We start from the raw sequence: 20,018 nt of genomic DNA, 5'->3' as shown, positions 1-20,018 counted from the left end.
TTATGATTAAATAGATTTTTCAGGACTCCAAAAATATGAAGTTAATGTTTGTCTGAATCATCCCTAAAACAGTGGCAAAGACGCCACCAAGAACATATTGAATTAACTGATTTGGTATTTTCTCAGGGTCTCCTGTTCTGCCATTCCAGACACCATTCTGCCATTCAGGTGTCAACTACCTCTGGTTGTAAACCCTACAACTTCCACATCTTGTCCCAGAGCTTTCAGACTCCAGTTCCTGGGCTCATGGCAGGGGCCCTGGAAGCTCTGACAGCCCTTGTTAGAACAGAGGCTCCCGAGCCTTTCCACTCTATTTGTGTGCTGTGCTGCTCTGTGAGTCCTGCACTTTTCACAGACAATAGAGATGCTGCATGATCTCCATCACACAGACACCACGCCCTAAGACATGGCACTGGTGAGTACCAGTGACCTCCAGAGTGGACGGGTGGAGTGGAACACAGGGAGTGAAGATGCAGATTTTAGAGAGGCTGGATAGAGCAGGGAAGTGGCTGAGTAAAAAGTATGCAAATATGAGAACAGTCATCACATGAAAAACAAAAGAGAGCACTGAGATGCTGGGATAGAGAACGTGCAATGACAGAAAATGATGAACTATGGAATAAGGGAAATGAAAAAGAATTCGATGAAAGAGAGGCTTTAGAAGAGAAGACAAGCAAATGGGGTAAAAAAAGCGTAATCAGATTAAAAGTCATTCAAGACTGATGTAAGAAAGACATAAAAAGATGCAGTTTAACAGCACACAAAACCCAGATTTAAAGAACTCTGAATACTATTAGCACAGTCTACAAAATTACCTGTCTCTTATGTTTGTTACAAGCAGCTTAACAGTATACTGTTTGGTTCATTAATATTTAATCCCAATCTTTTAAACCTATCCATTAGATCCTCAAAAGCTAATGACTAGGTAGCTGAATAATGTATTTAATTACCTTAATTTTAATAAATATAGTTTGCACAATCTATAGGCTTGAAGTATTTTATCAATTAAATAATGAAATACTACTAAACCTGCTTTATAAAATCTGAATTTTCTCTTTTATATTGTATTATTTTGCTCAGATTCCTTTCTAAGACAGGAAAAAGTGTAAAGAGAAGAAGTTAAATCACCACAGAGGCTTCTTAAAGGTGTTAGAAACACAGCTTAGAAATTTTGGCCAGTATCTTTCTGTCATTTGCTTTTCCTGACCTTTATGTTTCTTGAGTTTCTTCATTTCAGCCGTCAGGCTTGTCTTACAGCTTGCTGCTCAGGTACCATGCATGTTATCTGAAAGTAACTAAAACACTGATTATTCTCTTTGCCAACCATGCAAAAACAAATAGGAAGTTTAGTTCATACACAGGGCTATTTTTGGAAAAAGTATTCCCTTTTTGGGGTTGTTAGATTTTTCCAATATCCTGCTAAGAATTGAAAGATTTTGTAACCTAAGTCACTGGTTGGAAGTTGAAATTTTTGTTTTGTTTTGTTTCTAAGGATTTTAACTGGCAACATTTTGGGAACTGTAAGAAAAACAGCGTTGTGGATAATTAAATGCAATCTTGTTGCTGCTATCAATAGTAAAGTTGCCATTGCTTTGAATGGATGAGAATTGAAGAGCTCTTGTTACAAATTCAGCCTGGCAAAACCAGTGCTCTGCAGAAAGTGTATGGCCATGTGAACAGAACAAAGAAATGAACTCCTGACTCAGAACTAACTCTGGTTTTCACAATGATGTCCATTCTTGGAGACCAGGAATCATTCCTAATCTTGGTTTTGTGTGTATTCTCTGACTCAGACCAGTGCCAAGGAGCACTAGGAAAATCCAGGGACACAGACTAGAAGGGAGCTGGGGCACATTTCCAGTCTGGGTGCTTGGGTGTTCAGGTGCCCATGGAGCATCCTGGCATATAACTCACACACATCGTGTGTGCCTTCAGATCTTCACCTCCTTTTCCTGGCAGCTGATTCCTATTTCACAGAAATGGCATGAGGATTTTTGAAGGGTCCTGGGATAAAGCTGCTATGTAAATGATTGCTACTACTTTAGCAATTAAAATGTTAAAGATGCCATAGTTCTGTGAGATCCCAAGACTTTAAGAGAGGCCCACATGTAAATATATATAAAATATATATCTAAACAGACCCACAGAAGGCTGGGGTTGGAAGCAACCTCTGGAGCTATGGCAGGCTCACCTAGAACAGGTTGCCCAGGATTGCATCCAGGTGGGTTTTGAACATCTCCAATAAAGGAGACTCCACAACCTCCCTGGGCAACCTGTTCCCGTGCTCTGCCAGCCCCACAGTACAGAAGTTTTTCCTCATGCTCAGATGTAACTTTCTGTGTTTTAGAAAAGCCTGGCTCCGTCCTCTTGGCACCTGAACTTAGCTTGTAATAATTAGAAGATCACCTTGACAGTAAGTTCTTCCATCTATTTTTTAATATATTTCTGTCTCATAAGGTGTTCCTTTTCTAATTTTCTTTTCTCCTTGATCATTATACTTTCAGTTTCACTTTGTATTGCAGACTGGTCATTATATCTTCCTTGCAGTGGTGAAAACTGACAAATAAGGTTTAATGAGCACACAAACCTGTTTTAATTTCACATAGTATTTTTATTATTTGGGAAAAGAGAACACCATTGATGAGGCACACTGTATCAAAAGTCTGTAAGTGACCGAACAGCAACCTCAAACTTCCACTGTCTCTCTGCAGGGTGTCATATATATAACTTTTCCAACTGAAAATTGTATTCTATACAGAAAAAAAATCTGAAAAAAACTAAGATGCAGTTCTTGTTCTGTCCTCTCCCAGCTATCTCCTTCACACCCCTCACGAACACACATTCCCTCCCCTGTTACATTTCCACAGGTCTCATGAACATGGACATGAACCTGGTAAATCAAACACTCCATCCACCCACCTGTTTGAACAGAGCTTCCAAGTTTTCAGGCATGCTTTGTGTGAAGCCCTAGCCCTATCCAGATCAGGTCCTCGTTTTGTTTTTTCAGCTGCAGATGCATTCCTCTTTCTCTCACATACACAGGCTGGTAGCTATGTGGCTCATTCAGAGGTGTAAACATCAGAGTTAAAGAACAGATAATATTGCAGATACATTGCAGTATCAGGGCTTTTAAAATAAAGAAAGGAAATCTGCAAATGAAATTCACTGTAAATATTCATTCTTACAAAATGACTGCAAAACCAACCACATGGTCAAACTCTCCTTACAACAGAGGGATTTCCTACTGATGTAGCACCTTGGATTTCAGAGTCAACATAGCTGGGTAAAAGGAGAGTCTGCAAAAGCAGCATCAGGCCTATTGTAGATGTGCACAAAATGGGCTGGACTTCAAGCCATGGGACAATGGTCCAAAGCAGCTCAAAATCACAAGATTTAATTCCCACCCATGTTAAATAGAAGCACAATAGGGCTTCTGTAGCCCTTACTGGTATCCTCACTGACTGCTAGGACACTACAGAGAAGAAAAGGCCATGTCTAAAGACTTCCCACTGTTTGAAGATCCCATCCTTGGGATGGCTCTGTGAGGAAGCAGTGGCACTTCTGAACTCCCGCTCAGTATGACAGTCAATAGGAGTGAAGGACAGCTGCACTTACTCTTCCTATAATATTTATTGCGAAAAAGTAGCAAAAAAACCTCCAATATAAAACTAATACCAAGGGCAGTTACATAAAATTTAAACGTACAAATGTTTTAAAGAAATATAAATTCTCTCCATTATGTTTTTCCATCTCATTTTCCTCATTGCAAATAATTATAATTTTTTTCATTAGATCACTTCAACCACTCCTGTGTTTTGATATTCTTTCTACCCTGCTCTATTTACTCCTCTGAAGTCTCAAAACTGTACTTTTCCTCCCTGAAAAGAAGAGCAAATACCTTTGGAGATGTGGAAAGCAGCCACAAACTTTTGAAGACAAGTGAGACTCCTGCCTCTTTTCAAGGGTGTCTCCAGTGTCTTCTTAATACAGAAGGAGCCTTGACCAATTTCTTGATTTGAGAAGTCCTGACTATTTAAACTGTATCCTTCAGCTTTAAAGCCTTAGTCAGGCTTAAGTAAGATTTTATTCAGATTTTATATAAAAGTGAAAAGAAACACTAAACATCGAGGTAAAAACCATTAGGGTATTCAAATTTTTGTTTTTCAAAAGTTTGGGATGAATCATTCTAAATGTATTTATTACTGTCACTCATTCTACTTACTGCAGAATGATGAACTAAATTTTAGGCTCTCCTGCAGCTGACTGAAGCTAACAAAACAGGTTTCTGCCTACTACTGGTGTATCAACAAACCTGGGAGAAGGGCTCTGATTGCCTTCTTCCTTACCTTTGATTTAAGCTTTATGCCTTTGTTTTTCTTACATAACACTGCTCAGGGTAGGACACACACAAGCTCAAGCCCACGGAGTGTTTTCCACTGTGAGCCTCAGCTCCCAGCAGCCACCCCTGGCACATGTGGTGCTCCTTGGGCTGCTGAGCCCAGGGCCATCTGGCAGGATTGCATGGTGCCTCCCCACAACTGGGTCGGGTCCTTGCCTGGGGGCATTTGGTTCCAGACAATGCTGGTTCAGATGAGCGCTTTGGTTGACACTGCAAGTGCCATCTGTTCTACAGGAAATCCTTTCTCTGGGCATTAATGAAGTGTTCCCAGCACATAACTATGTGTTCTTCTCCCTACAGAAGGTTTCATGCAGTAGGGATTACAAGAGGGTGTTATTTGAAAATGAACAGTTTGCAAAAATACTGCATTTCCTTACATAAACTTGCTTGACACACTCAGTACAGAGGAGCCCTAGCCACCTCTTTGGCAAAGGAAGCAATCACTTGGATGGTGTTTCAGCATGGTGACAGCACCTCAGCACCTCAGGCAATGAAAAAGAACTGAACCTCGATCTAAACCTTGCTGCCTGGAAACCAAAACATGAATCCATTCAACAGATTCCAAAACTTAAGTAAGGAAATTGAGGTCTTCTAGCAGCGGTTAGGATATTCTGTATTAGCATGGCAATTCTAATATTTCAGGGAAAACCTTTCATGTATTTCAGATATATAATCAAACATGAAATTCATTTTTGACAAAATATGCATGGCCAGAATCTAATAACTAAAGCTTTTCATGTTTGCTAAGCTTTTCATCCATTCAGACACTGGAGCTGGAACTTTTTGGGTAGAAAAGGTCATTGGTAACCATTGGCTTTAGGCAACATCTCCCCCTCCTTCCAAACTAATTTTCATCTTGAAAGGTGCAAGTTTGAAAAACAACATATGCTGCTTGACTCAGCACAAAAAGCAACTCATAGTTATGTTTCAGAAATATCATTACTGCATTTTTACTGCATATTATTACTGCATTTCAAAAATACTAGATTTCCTCCTCGGTAAGACTTCTAATAACCTGAAGTGTTCTAAAATGAAACCCTTTTGGCTGAACAGCCGGAAAGGCCGGAGAGGGAAGAAGATACCATGGCTTTATAGACAAGTTCAGAGATAGGATTTCCCTGTATGCCTAATGCAGAAAAGTGTCATAAATATCAGATGCAGTGACCTACTGAAAATCATCTGTTTTCAGGAATATTTTTTCCTCTTTCTAGAGTACTGAAAATACAACTACAAAAAAAACCAAAACAAATCAAAACAAAAAACCAACCAAACAAAAAAAACCACCAAAAAAACCAAACCAAACCAAACCAAAACAACATAACCCCAAAGAGAACATTTATAGGTTAATGTTCCCTTTTTTGGAAGTAGTTACAGTTTCCACTACTTGCAATTCAAATTCACTTATTTTAGTCTACTTAACTTCAGAAAGATTTGGCAAACTTGTACCCAACTATGAGCCTCAAGAGTATTATGACAAGATTTCAATAATAATAAATATTATGTTCCATTACTTATTGTATCATTCTAAGGTTTTATGATAACTAGGGGACAACCTTGAAGAACATAAATACTGAGGAAGGAAACCATTCAGTATGTACTAAACATCAGGAGTTGAGGGTTGAATTTAAGGAAGTTAGAAGACAGAATGGAAGCAATAAATTGAACAATAAATATGACACGAGGTTATGAAACAGATTTTGGGAGAAATGTGGCAATTTCATTAGTTGTGACATTATGTCTGTTCTACTCTTACACCCTTCCCATCATGATGTTGTTTGGATATGAACTATTGCTCTAATGAAAACCACTCACTAAGAAAAGTCTCCCCTTTGGTGGGACTAACTAGAATGATCCAGTTTATGTTTCCATCTTTAGTCTCCTGGGGCTGTAATAAACATTATTTCTTACTGCTTATATTCCCTTCTTATCAACAGTGCATTATGCAGCCATCAGTTACCACTGCAACAGAGGATAAACAGATATCCTATTATTTTCAAAAATATCTTAATCTATACCAAAATGGATTTTCCAGTGTAAATATAATCCCTATCTAGACACATAAAAATGTATAGAAGTGAATGCAGGTGTCTCCTGCTCTATCTATCAGAAAAAAAAATAAATTACACAACCAAACCTGCAGCAGTACAAACACAGTGTAAAAGATCAGCTAACACAGTATGTGTACTTAAAAGTAATTGAATAGTAACTGAAAAGTAGTTGAATCTTATTGAATGTGCTGTTGTGTGCTTTCTTCAAAAATTAAAACCCCCAAACCAGAGAGCAAAACCTCCCCCTGCCATTGAGTGTTTTACCCATTAAAGCACGCTGTGTGTCCAAGTCTCCCTGCCCGAGGGCTCCGTGCCCAGGGCTGCGGGCAGGGAATGGCTGGGCACACCCCGCGTCCCCTGCACCACATCTTCTTCCTCTTGCCAAGAGCCTGCAGGGAATAATTATGCTTTGCACTTTTTAGGAGGGTGCTTGGAGGATGAGGAGCGATCTTCCCTCTGGCAGGGTCACTGCAGTGCTGTTCAGGATCTGTACAAAACCCTACAGCTCTAAAAAGAGCATCTGCAAGCACAAAAATGATACCTGACAGAGAACTGGAAGACCTGCAATTCTTATTTTATCAAGTTGCACTAGGATCAAAGCGATCATCTGAAGACCGGTCCTTAAAAGAACCAAAAAAGATTTTAGAGGCCAATTTTTTGTCAAAACTTTGTGTTGTTTCTACTGAGATTGAAATTTTTTGTTGTTTCTGCTGAGATTTTACTCTAAGACTACAGCATTAGGGCAAGCAGAAATCTGGGTAAGTGTCAATGCAGTACTTGATACAGATTCCATCAAATGAGAACATGAATCAGTTTTTCAATTATGGGTATTCCTCTGTGGCTATAATATTTTGAACCACTGGTCTAAGTAACAAATAGGTAATTAATAACAGTATACAACCTTTTTGTTTTAATACAATCAAGTACCACTTTCCAAGATCACACATACTTCAGCTAACCTAGATGTGCTGTAGTTCAGTTTATCTCAGCATATGGCTTGTTCTCACCACATGCCATAGATTTCCAAATCTAACTATAATTAATGGGATTTGTCAAATAGCTATTGAAGGAAATCCAGCCTCAAAAAGGCTGATTAACACATTGATTTAGATATCAACTTCTAAGCATTGCCTTAGTTGTTTTTTTTCCTATTATTTGAAGATTGGGGATATTAATGACCCCTTACTCAAATAAAGGCATTGTGAAATACAAATTCAATGTAAATTTAAGGATAATACAAACAGTTTAAACATCTTTGGTTTTTATAATGGTTCACTACTTTTATTCTGATATAATGAGACTATTCTGAAACAGTTAGAAAAAGTCCACAAATATATCTATGCACACACACACACACATACATATGTACATATATATATATATATATACACACATTTTCCAGGCAAATACTTTCTAAAATGATTAAAATATAATTCATAGCAGAAGAGAAATCCAAGCAATTTCACTGTACCCAAACCTTTGGTAAATGACAGGGTGTAGAAGTATGGATAGATGACAAATCATATTTTTATTTGTTTATGATCACTCATAGAAGAGTGAATCTTTAAATAGGTCAAATAATTAATGAAAATTGTTACAGATCCATAATTCTTATGAAGGAAGAAATAGCATTTTTTGAAGGAAAACCTTTTAATGCTATTTAAATGGTAATTTTTTTTCCTTATTTCTCCACATGTTCTTTACTTGAAGTATTCAGAAGTTGGGAAGTGTTCAGAAGGACTTACATGAGTAAGGATTTGGAAAGGGAAGATGACTTACATAAAGCAGACCACATTTTCTCCCACTAAATCAAGAAAGTGTTTTGGTTATTCAGCATGAAAAAAGGAAAGCATAACTGGAGATTTAATCCCTAAATGTCAAGAATAACTCACAGACATATAATTTGATTATAAAACCATCTAGACCATTGCTGCTGGGATTGCCTCCCATGCCATTTAAAATGAAACTAGAATATAATAGAGGACAAATGAATTTCCTGAATGAATTGTTTTGTGGGCATATTTTGAAGTGTTTCAGGGATAAATTACTGCAGGCTTTTGAAAATTATACTAAACATTAAAGCCACCTTAAAAATTGTTTATGTAGTCATGTATACTTTGTTTGCAGATTCTTCTATATTCCAGTAACATTTAATGGTTTGCAGTAATCTTTATTTTCAAGATAGTTCAATGAATCCCTAATATCCTGAGAACTGACAGCCACAACACAGTAAGATCACTTTATATATACACATTTGTTTGTCAGATTTCCTTCAGCTGTATATATTCATGTCTATTATTGTGCCTTGAAGGCTGGAACATGTGAGGTGCAAGAGTAAGGAACCACACCTCACATCGGGTGTAAAAACACAGAGGAACTTCAGGACCTCCTGACAGGTATCAGTAATTCCTCAGGAGCCTCCTGGCACCACGTAGTGCCCACACAGGGATTTTTCTGGTGGTTACCTGCTCAAATGCCAGCTGTATCCAAATGCCCTAGCAGCTTTAAATCCTGTTTCTTTCTCCATGGTCCCTACAGGATCACATCCTACTCAGCTAATCTCAATGAAGTAGAGGAGATATTTTTCACACGAGGAAAAAAAATATGATTCTCAGCTTGAGCTTCAGAAAGAAAAGCCTGTTCAGTGCTGGAGTACCTTTTCTGAAAACCTTCAGTGTGAAGGCACTACCACAGCTCAGTGAGCTGCTGCTCTTCTGCAGTGCCATGGCATTAAGGCAGGATTTGTGCTGCTTTAGGTTGTGAAATATATCATTGAAATGGCAAACAGCAGCCATCCTGGATTTCTGGCACTGTGATTCATGTAGTTGTGTATTTTTGGTAAAGCATTTTTTCCTATGGAAAAACTAGGATTTGAGGACTATTTAGTATTTTCCAGTATTTTTAGCTATCTGTGATGTACAGTGGTAATAAAGGGATTTCTTCCTTCAGACTTCTACCTTGTAAGTTGGACTGATTTCAGACAAACAGCCCCAGAGTGGCACTCACCCAAAAACTGCAGCTGTTAAATATCATGACCACCACCCTGTGGTCTGCCATGCTCTCCTCTCCAGATTGAAGGGCAAGGGTCAGGGAGTACATGCTCAAACAGGCAGAAGGTAAGGACCTAGTCCAGTAGTGATGTTGCTCAACTCCATTTAGATTAAATAGGAAAAAAGGCTGTTTAAAAAAGAATAGTTGTTAAGAAAGTAGACTGTGGGTTTTTTTGATGTAAGGAAAGAATTTAATTACTTACATAATACTCATATATACTTATAAAACGCCAACACAGGCTTAAGAGAAACTTGTGGAAAAAGAAAAACTAGACTAAGACATTAAATAGAAGCATAACATAGGCACAACACTTTGCAATATTAAGTAATAAAATCTGTATTTTCCTTATGAATTAAAGTTAATGGCATTCTTCTTTCTGTGACACACTCAGGACACTTTGCACTTTTCTGTTGTCGTCTTCTCTCTTCTCCCTCTGCTGCTCAAAGAAACCACTAAGAAATATGAACAAAACTATGGCCAGAAACCTTTGCAAAAAGTGTAATATTAATCAGCATTATGGTTTATCTGAAAATTATATTAAAATGAGTAACAAAGAATTAATCTGTGAATAAGGGTATTCAAGAGGTGTAGGACTTTTTTTCAGATGTAAAACTAATTGTATTAGCACTTTGATCTGTGCCAGTGGAAAACTGTTTTTCAGTTCACCATCTGGGGACTCATAATAACTAGAGGGAAAATATGCACTCTTTTTCTTTGAAAATGTTGCTGAATATGAGCTGGGACTGTCAACAACAACAGAAAGTGACAGCAGCTCCTGGCTTGTACTGAGTTGTAACAAAGCCAGATATTTCTGTGGAGTGCTCAGCACTGCTCATGAATTTGTACTACTCAGATGATGGGAAACTAACAATATTGTCTATAGGCAATTAAATGAAAGAGAATATTGATAGAATCATTAAGGAAAATGAAAGGAGAACAAGTAATCAATTGATATTTTTCCCCATAGGATTTTTCCAGGATTTTACTATTGATTGAATATTCAGTACTTTGTTCCTGATTCTGTTTCATAATTGTTAGTTTTTAAATGTTAATCTGACACTGTTGCATTTTCCAGGATTAAAGCCATTAGAAAATGTCATTTTCTATCACCAACATGTTTATTTATTAAAATAAAGTAAAAAGTATGCAGAATTGTATAGTAATACAGAAAACATTACATTTATGTAATAATCTTGATGAAATTGCTTTAAGAACTTGCTAAAACTTAGAGAAGATCTTTTGAGAGCACAAGGGCTTTATTCCAATCACACATTCCAGGATTTATATTTTCAGATTCAGTTTTACTGACATATTAATTTTTACGTTCCAACTTCATCCTTCATGAGCACGGTGTCCACTGAGAATGTTTTTATTCCTGTGCTTGTCCATCTTTCATTTACACGTTTGTATGCACTCAGAGTACCAACAAGAAGCCCCAGAGAGCAAAGCTTTTAAGTTCTCACTGAGTCTTCTCCTTCCTTGCTGTTTTCCAGAGGAGTAGCATTCCCTGCTCAATAATATTTCCCATCCACTCTGCACATCACTGCTCAAACTTACTTGATTTGGCTGCATTACTGCTGTATTTCTTTTGTGCTTGATACTGACCTGTTTGATAATATCAATGACAATATAAGGTCCCAAAAATTTAATGCTAAATACGATCAGGGGTTGTAATCAGCCAAGGTATCTTTATCACCTCTCACTGTCACTGAGAGATGATAAAAATACCTCCATGTTTTAGGACCTCAAGAACACTCTCCATGTTTTGGGACCTCAAGAGCAGACTCCAAAATATGCCCTAGATATTTGACAACTGTGTGCTTGATTTTAGAATTAGGAGGAGAGAAAAGAGTGAGACCAAAGCTCACTCAAGTGCCTTTGCAAAGGCTGGACCCCCATGCACTCAGACCATTACTACACCTCAGCAGAGAGAGGATTGCCCAATTCACCCAAGAACAGCCCCTTCAAAGAAGCATTTTTAGATAAAATTTTGAATTAACTCTGAATTAATAATAAACTAGAAGTGGAGGTACCTAATAACAAGTATGTATTTTAAAAACCATTTTTATTATGAGAATTTTTCTCCTCAATTAATAAACGCTTCCTAATATCTTGATTCCATCAAACCTAACTGCTTAAGCTTTGATGTTAAAGGTCCCACTGGGATTTCTAGAATTATCACAACTCAATTTGTGACTTAAAATTATTTTTCTAGGTGCCTCAGAGATGATCCTGAAATGTGTCTGAGCTGTTTTCATGTTAGATATCACTTCAGAAACAGATGATGAAGGTAAATCAACACTCAGTTACAGCATCTTACACTTTCAAATGCTTTTGGTAAATATCAGACTGTAATTTTTAGAACTAACTAGGATTCTATCTGGCAGATTCTTATCACAAAAGATTTTCCCTGAAAAAGCAAAGTCTATACTCTGGCCTGACTTTAGACAAACAAGTTTTAAAATATTTTATTTATTATTTCTTATTTAATGCAGTCCTGCTTACACCTTCAAAGAAATTTTCTTAAAATGTTATGAGAATTATAAAGTATTTTCATTATGAAGGTTCATACAAGAATTTATTTAATATGCAGCTTACTTTGTAGGATTTTTTAACCTTCACAAACTTTTGAAACATCTAATCTACAACAATATACTTTGGTTTTTTTCCCCTTAATTTAACAAAAAATGCAGTCCTACAGTACTTACCCAGACTCACTGAAACTGAAAACTGAGTAAGTACTGTAGGATTGGTCCTCTATTAAAAAAGCCCAAGACACATGGTGCTGAGATTAACAAAACAAAGTAAAGCAGCTATGACTTGGCACAAAGTTTGACAAGCTGCAGAAAAGCAAATGTTTAAATAACTGAAGTGGTACTGTTTTTCTATTCACAACCTTTTCTCTTCTAAACAGTATCATATTCTTTTCCAGCACATTTAGATTGCAAGTCAAGCTGTGTTTTATTTTTTATTATAATAAACCCAGTCAGTTTACTGTAACAAAGACGTACTAGCAGTGATCAGTGTGAAAGCCAGTACGAAATCAGGCTGGGGAGAAAAAAAAGTCAAATGGCAAAATAAAGGACCAGCCGTCTGGAAAGTTCCTGGATCATGTAAAAAGAAAATAAAAGGCAGTGTTCTTATGAGACTAATGCAGAATACAAAAATATTTTAAGACAAAACTCTGTATCATTGCCTACGACATTTGCAAACAGCAGCCACAAATCTTTTCAAATAATGTTGTGTTTATTAAATATTTTCCAAATCCTCCTATATCAAAATAGTAGAGTTTAAAAAAAAGAAATATTTTTAGTCACGTTTACCTCTGTTCTTTTCAAGATGGTAAGAACAAAATAAAACTGTAAAGTATTTTTGTTGTCTTTTTTCACATGTAATATAGCTTTCCTACTTTTAAAATAAATTTATTGAATCTATGGGATATCACAAGACTTTGGCATATTTTTTAAGACTTGCAATAGTAAATGATGATTTCAAACAAAAATATATACACCAGTATCTTACCAGATTTTTAGCTGATGGTCTTTCATTTTCAAGTTCTGACTTGAATTTCAATCAACTAAAACACATACATGTCAGATGTAGTTTTGGATTTCATATTACAAACGGACACAAATTTCTAAAAACCCTTTCAAAGGCCAGTCTCCCCGATAAACAGACTACAGGCACTCAGCTTCTCCCTGGGTTTAAACCCTGACACACAAACAAACATTTGTGTGATAACTGCTAACACATAGATGTCTTAACTTAGTGCTACATATTTTATTGGAGTTTAATAATGCCACAGGAATCACGTGTATAAAGCAAAGTGTGATGTCACAGGAGGCAGGAAAATTATGAAATAAAAAGAAACAGAGACTTCAGTGACCTAAACCCTCAGAAAAGTGGGTATTTGTGGAAACCTGTTCCAGCCAGACAGCAGTGGCAGTTTGGAGCTGCAGGAGCAATTCCACTGTAGTGTTGTACATGGTAGAAAGATCAGCAGATGTCTGTATCATCTGCAGCAAGCTCCAACACGTCCCTGTGAGACAAACATTGTCAGGCAAATTACACATCTCTTCTCACCCAGGACAAAGGATTGTGCCTCAAGAGCAATTTACACAAAATTCTTTATGAATTCTTTAGAAGTTCCAGAATCAACCTCCTTTAAACAGTTACACTGCATGGCAAAGCTTCCTCGGTTCTGCTGGGCTGGAGCTGTCTGTCAAAGCCACTGTCACTGGGGACTCACAAGTTAAACATCTATATTGCCCAGTGTCACCAGGAGCAGTTTGTTACTTACTGAATTTGCATTTTGAACATATTTAAAACCAGACAATGTTGAGTACAACACTGACATTCATTTTCTTCCATAAAAACGGAGAAATGCTCCCCTTCAGCATAGTAACCTAGAAGCTAGAATGCTCAGCCACAAATCAGGGCAGCCGACATTGTATGCCGCTGTGAGTTTTATGGGGCTTGATTACAATATCCCAAGTCATGGAAAAGTAGCCTAAGTACCCCTCTATGATGAGAATAAGCCACCAGTTCTGTTCAAGCTGTGCCATTGGACACAAAGAATATGAAATTCATGAGACTAGATACAGAATAGTCATGCATGAGGCTGACGACATACCAAAGCTGTGACTGCATGAGAAAGGGACAGCCCTGTGTTTTGGATCCATAGATTATTTATGCATTTTACGTTAGACTATGAATTACAAGAAAACAATATACAAAATACGCCCCCTTCCCCCACACTGCAACTCAACCCAAGCAAAAATACTCAGCAAAAACACAAAGAAAGAAAATCCAGATCTACAGAAAAGTGTCTCCTTTTATCCCAAGTACCCTAACATGCATCCCAGGGAGATTATGGCTCTTCTGTGCTTGCTCTCCCTGTGTCCCCCTTTGAAGAGCAGCAAACTGGAGTTAATTCATTGGCATATGGAGCTACAAGTTCAAAGGTCCTCAAGTCCAATGATCAGAGGCCTGGACAAATGCTCCAGCCCTGTGAGAAACTCAGGCCTTTCCATCTCTTATGATGACAGAAATGAGGGAGGCAATGCTCTCAGTGCCCACCTTGGCTGCCTGGGCACAGGGGGAAGACCAAGACTCCAAGTCCCAACTGTGAGAAATCAATCAGTAATTTCTAGCTACTCCAAGTGCTTCCAACAGGTTTCATTGCCACTTAAGATCAGCTGTGTCTGCTTTGAATCTCATTTTTAAGTGTTATCTTTCCTTATACTGGGTATACTGTATCAATTCTGTGAATTCTCTTTCTGGAATAAAATGTCCAGCTGATGGGTACTGCAGCAGTGTGTGCCTTCATGCCCAGCTCCCCTTTTTTAAAATCAACTTTTTCACCAAAGAAGAATTTATGCACAGTCTGGCTATCTGGAGGATATAATTCAAAGGATATGTAGTTAATCTTTAAGAATTGTAGTTTTTCTTTTGAGACTTGAAACACAACTAAATTCATTATCAGAATTATGAGGACTGCCCCAAAGATTTCTCACAGCACTTCACCTACCCTGGCAGGCTGTGCCTGGACTCTGAAGGGCCACCTGTACAGGCAATAGGGAGGAAGGTGTGTGGTCCAAATTTACACAGATTTGTGCTTGCAGATCACATGAGTGGCCCACAGAACAGAGTACCTGTGCTGCTGCTCAAAACCACAGACTGAGCTGGCATCTCTAGGAAGATACTAAATATTAGAAAACGCCCTCCATTGTATGGAGATGAAGGGAAGGGAAAGAAATAGAGAGTAAGTTTCAGGAAAAATTTCCTGTGAGTGAAAGGGTGAAAGAATGTACTTTAAAAGTACTCTTTGAACTTTACAAATGAACTAAGAAGGAACATTTGGTATAGGAACAGATGAGTGGCCTTTTCTTTTGAGCATGGTCTCCAAACCTAAGCAGGATTTCTGAGCACTGCCACAGAAAGAAGGAAAGAGCTAACAGAAGACACATTCCTCCTTCGACAGACTAGTGTATTAGATCAACCAATTACTATTCCAATTTTGATTTTGTATTTCATGTACAAAATGCTAATGAATTTACCTCTTCAATGCTCCTTTAAAGAGGTATCACTATTTTAGGAGTGGGAAATGTGGTCACAGGGATATTCATCCAAGGTACAACAAAAGGCAACAAAAGGGAAGATTTTAGAAATCCAGTGCCTCAGTCACCACAAAAATGTATCTATACTTTAAAAATATGAATTTGCATGAGAATTTAGTAATAGTGGATTTCAAATATAGAAGTACCACTATTTCCCTCATGTTTCATCACAGAGAAGTGAATAATCTACAAAACATTTTGGAAATGTGTCACAGAAGGAATGTTTGTTAAAGAAAGAAGTCTTAATTTCTAGTGTTTATTTCCTAATTTTCAGAATGAGAACTATACCCTGTACAAAAGAGTCCTTTGAGAACTGTCATAAGAAAGGCAGTCTCCTGGGTAGATATATCGATGCTATACCAGGAAACCACTGAGTGTTGTCAACCTTTTACTGAGATGAATTGTTAATTAATAAATATTGGCATTGTAAGTTTTCTTTAAAAGTTGGCTTTTACACCTTGTTCAGAGAGCGTTTTGCTCAGATAGCATATAAATAATAATTGAGATATACCAACAGCTCTGGAATAGAGGAATATTTAACAAGTAATAGGTTACAAAAACTATAAATTTTCTTTTTTGAAGTTTCTAGCTATTCACCTACACAAATCTTCTTTCGTTGCCTTCAAAACCTTACTGATTGTGTTACTTTTGAAATTAAAGTGTTCAATCCTTTTACTGTAGCTTATTGAGGTTCAGAATATTCAGTTTTTTAAAGTAATTTTCATTCAAGGAATACCAATTCATTATTACTCTACAATGAGTACCATGACCCAAAATGTAACATAAGTTAAAGTCATTTGGACTATACACTGCCTACACTCCTGGATTGTTACTGTTCTGCCAAGAGTGTCACTTACAGAAGTTAAATTTACTTCAAACCCTTTGAAGCACTTGCTCATCTCTTTCCATTTTTAATTGCATTGTTTGAACTTGCTCATCTGAAAACAAGAGGGGAAAGAGGAAACCCCTGAAATCACGTGCCTACATTGATGTATTCAAAATGTTTGCTTCAGGTCAGTGTCCCGAGCCAGCAGAGTGCCCTGGGATGGGGGTCCTGGCAGAGCTGTGACCTTCCCTGCTGCCCTTGACATTCACAGCCTCCTCCCTGCTGCTCTGCTGCCTGGGCACGCAGATATGGAGAAGTTCAAGTGTGACTGAGTGCCCACAGCTTTCCATTAATACTGGTTCTGCACACCCTGGCTGCTCCTCACACCCAGTACAAAGCGTTTTAGCAGGTGCTTCTTTATGTCTCATATAAAACTACCACAAGATAAGAGTCTCCATGGGATCAGATGATAAACAGGAATGAGGAGTGCTGGCTGTATCAAATCAATCTCACCACTGTTGGAGGTGATGCTGAGTCCAACCTACAGGGAAATAACAAAGCTAAACAGCCAAATTTGATTCTGTTGCCATAGGTTCCAGTCCTCCATTAAATGTTTCACTCTGGCAATATATGAGAAGTATCCTGCAGGTAAGGACTGTACACTGCATCTGGAAAAACACCTTCTTTTAAAACTATAATAAAGCACAGGTATCAAAAGTAGTGCTAGCTTATTTGAGAGAAACTGATTCTCAGTTATAAACTTTACCAGAAACACAAAACTAATTATATGAAGGAAATGTATATTTTGCAGAAGCTCAAGAACTACTCTAGGGAGGGAGTAGATTTTAATATTTTAAAGATAAAATAGTAGACCATAATTTAAAAACATAACTGTCTACACATGGCACTTTTCTGTATCAGTAACTTTACAGTATATGTCTGTCACAAAATAAGCAGTCTAGTCACACTGCTAGGCAATATTAGAAGTCTCAAAAGCCACAGGAAATATTCCTTTGTCATAATCTAAAAATATGTAAATATATGCATTAGAATTAGAATAAGTATGTATGAATTTCGCTACAAATACATACAAAATTAGCAACTGATACCAGAAAAAAGCAACAGTCCAGAAACAAGTTCTGAAGGGCAAACAATTCCAACTTTAGTGACATTTCTTATACGCTTTTAAACTAATCATCTTGATCTGATACCAGTTTAAAATTTTACCTAATAACTATTTTTCTTTTTCAGCATGTTTCAGAGCATTTTCAAGTTGAGAGGTCTCATTGTGCAATTTAAAAGACTCATTATCTTTTTCAAGCTTTTTTTTTTTTTTTTGCATGGTCATTGTCTTCAAAGACAACCTGAAAGATTGTGATGTCTTGAATTTATAAGGAAGGAATCAGGGATTTAAATATGCTGCACTGGTGTAATATTATACATCACAGTATCATATAATTTCTGAATTCTATTACAGAGTCATAATATGAATAGAAAAAAAAAAGTCAAGACTCTAAATAGGTCCCCGCTAGAAGAAAGGCTGCAGTACATTATATACAAAGCCCATAACACATGGGGACATTTTATTGACAGGAATAATGCATATCATACTGTTTGTGTGCCCTCATCATTCAGGTCAATTTATTATGGAGGCTGTGTCCAGGAAGGCAGCTGGGGCCCATCCACCCACACTTCCCCCCGAGTTTCCCCAGCGCTGTCCGTAACTAGGCAGGCAGGAGGGACTGCGGACAGGCAGCACCAGGGGGTTGCAAAGTGCATGGCCAAGGAGGGGGGCTTGTTGCCTTTGTGTCATTTCCCAGTGACAGTGCTGCCAGTGTCATGAGGAGCACATCACATGTCAAGGCGGTGAAGTTTTCAGGCTGGGAGCCGCATGGAGTCCATCAGGCCTCCTGATATCAACACAGTTGGTTTTCCACTTGGTGTCGGAGCCACCCAGAGGCAATTCATATTCTGAACATTAACATGGCTTTGCATGCCTGTCACACATAGACCGTGCAGGGGTTTAATGCTATTGAAGACTACGGTTTAAATCTCTATGCAAACAGTGATTACCTTGTAAGAAGGTTCCAGGATAACATGCAACAAAAGACTTTAAAGTTATAGTTTTAGTAAAGCAAACTCATTTACATTTTTATTATGCGTGTCCTTTGTTTAAATCTTGCCACGTCCATTATGGAAAAGACTTCTTATGCAACTGAAGCTTATTGGGACAGCTACTCTTTTTTTCTTGTTGGTTTCAAAGCTATTGAAAACATTTGAATATATTGTCTTATGGCTGTCTAGATTTTACTGCCACATATTTCTTTTAAAATTATAGAAAAGCTTTCAGAGCTGGCACAGATCTTTATAGTAATACCAGAATATTAACTAACTCCTGAAACCATTTAAAATATTAACACAAAAGAGGAGACTCGGACAACAATTGCTTTGCTTGCTAAGGAAAATTCGGGATATTATTTGCATTGCTTGGTAAAAATATGAACTTTAAAAAGAATTACTCCAAACAAAAAATCTTAAAGAACTTTAAAAATAAAATTTCAAGTTTTTGAAATGGCACGTAAACCTAAACTATAGTGTAATGATGGATAAAATATAGTTCATAACTATTTGTTTTACTTTGAAAAAGAATTTTTTTGGTCTCCAATTGATCAGAGAAATTACCGGTGTACATAAGGTTTTGGCTGCAAAGTTTTCATTGATTTTATAAGAAATTGTGTAAATAAAATGTCAAGTGCTTTGCAAATTAATTCATACTAGTTTGTGGTTTCCCTTTCTGTACTGAAGACACAGTAGCAGCTTACATAAAGACCACGTGTGAGTAAGAAGAATGTTATTTTTAATAATGTAATATTTTAAATAAATTCTAGTGAAATACTTCATTTTAACCAGGGTTTCTGCAGCACCAGATTTAAAATTATTCCTCTGAGATAACTGTGAGAGTGCATGCTTTTACTGGAAACTTTTACCAGATCCTGCAGACACCCTGCAGGGACAGCAGCAGTGTTAAGAAAACAGCACATGCGACATGTAGGTAATTAGCTGACACTCCGTGGCAGTGGCCAGCTCTGAACCACCGCAAAACAACCTCAGGATTTCAACAGCGCTTTTAAGCAACTGTTACATCTCTTAAAAGGCTCAAGTATTCGCTCGGCTCTGGCTGCGTTTGAGCACCAACCGCAGACGCTCGAAGAAGAACTTTTACATAAAATAAATTTTTTTAAAAAAATAAATGAGTCCTGCGAGCAGCCTCGGCACGGTGTCCGGGCGCAGCCCCGGTCCCGGGCGCAGCCCCCATCCCGGGCCCAGCCCCGATCCCGGTCCCACTCCCGTTCCCGGTCCCAGCCCCGATCCCAGCCCAGCCCCACTCCCGCTCCCGGTCCCAGCCCCGATCCCGGTCCCACTCCCGATCCCGGTCCCAGCCCCGTTCCCGGGCCCAGCCCCACTCCCGTTCCCGGTCCCATCCCCGTTCCCGGGCCCAGCCCCGATCCCGGTCCCATCCCCGTTCCCGGGCCCAGCACCGCTCCCGATCCCGGTCCCAGCCCCGATCCCGGTCC

General features: G+C 38.1%; 1 long non-coding RNA gene across 1 annotated transcript; it reads left to right on the top strand.

Annotated features, from left to right (window-relative positions):
* Positions 1 to 2,282: 2,282 nt before the first annotated feature.
* LOC135287152 (uncharacterized) lies at positions 2,283 to 5,710 on the top strand. Its single transcript, XR_010350996.1, has 3 exons — positions 2,283 to 2,413; positions 3,887 to 4,040; positions 4,800 to 5,710. It is a non-coding gene; the product is annotated as an uncharacterized LOC135287152 (long non-coding RNA).
* Positions 5,711 to 20,018: the final 14,308 nt, after the last annotated feature.

The sequence above is a fragment of the Passer domesticus genome, chromosome 1, assembly GCF_036417665.1.
Source record: "Passer domesticus isolate bPasDom1 chromosome 1, bPasDom1.hap1, whole genome shotgun sequence".
NCBI lineage: Eukaryota > Metazoa > Chordata > Aves > Passeriformes > Passeridae > Passer > Passer domesticus.
The sequence above is the reverse complement of the archived record's forward strand: the minus strand, read 5'-3'. Positions and strand labels throughout refer to the sequence as shown.